The sequence below is a fragment of the Halyomorpha halys genome, unplaced genomic scaffold (assembly GCF_000696795.3).
Source record: "Halyomorpha halys isolate HHAL.00 unplaced genomic scaffold, Hhal_1.1 Scaffold584.1, whole genome shotgun sequence".
In the NCBI taxonomy this organism is placed as follows: Eukaryota; Metazoa; Arthropoda; class Insecta; order Hemiptera; family Pentatomidae; genus Halyomorpha; species Halyomorpha halys.
This window is the reverse complement of record NW_027116544.1, coordinates 880,445-881,223: the sequence shown is the minus strand read 5'-3', so window position 1 is coordinate 881,223 and position 779 is coordinate 880,445.

Below are 779 nucleotides of genomic sequence, written 5' to 3'. Positions count from 1 at the left end.
AATTATTAAAGTAATCACATATTAACAATAATTTAATTTAAGGTTTACATCCTTATGAGTCCATGTTTCTTATTTAGTCAATTATTAAAAATTTTTATTCCTCTCATTTAAAACATTATAGTAGCATTGACTTTTTGTATATCAAACAAGGTTTTAGAGAATAATCTTAAATTCTCTTAGTTACTGTTTTCGATTGTTTGTTATTTTCCTACTATCCTTCCATATATTTACCTTTCCTTATAAAAATTAATTGTATTTATATATTAATTATTCAAAAATGATTATTTCTGTTTTATGTTATTTTTATGGGTTATTGGAAATTTTTTTTTCAATTAAATTAATGTTAATATGTGGTTACTTAAATAATTTTTTGTTTGGACTTGTTTGTTTCAGTACTAAGGGTGGAGTTAGTACCCAAAACGTCAAATGAAATTACAAAAGTATTCTTTTAAATAAAGATAGTATTAATCAATAGATCCAAGTGCCATTGATTTTTCCTAGATTTTTTAAAAAACATTTTTGCCCCTTGTTAGGTACTAAATATTTTAATCCACTTCTTTTAATTCAGCACCAATTATTTTAGAAGAGGCTGGTTGACAGATTATTTTGAGACCACTTAGTAAGTTATAATAACTACTTTCATTCCTCAAAAGTATTAATTTAATGCCTTCATGAAATACTTCAGTCAACCATTTTCCAATTAATTATTTGATGCATTGAATTTTTCCACAACAAAATTACAAATTTTATGAAATTACGATTATAATAAAAGTCACATA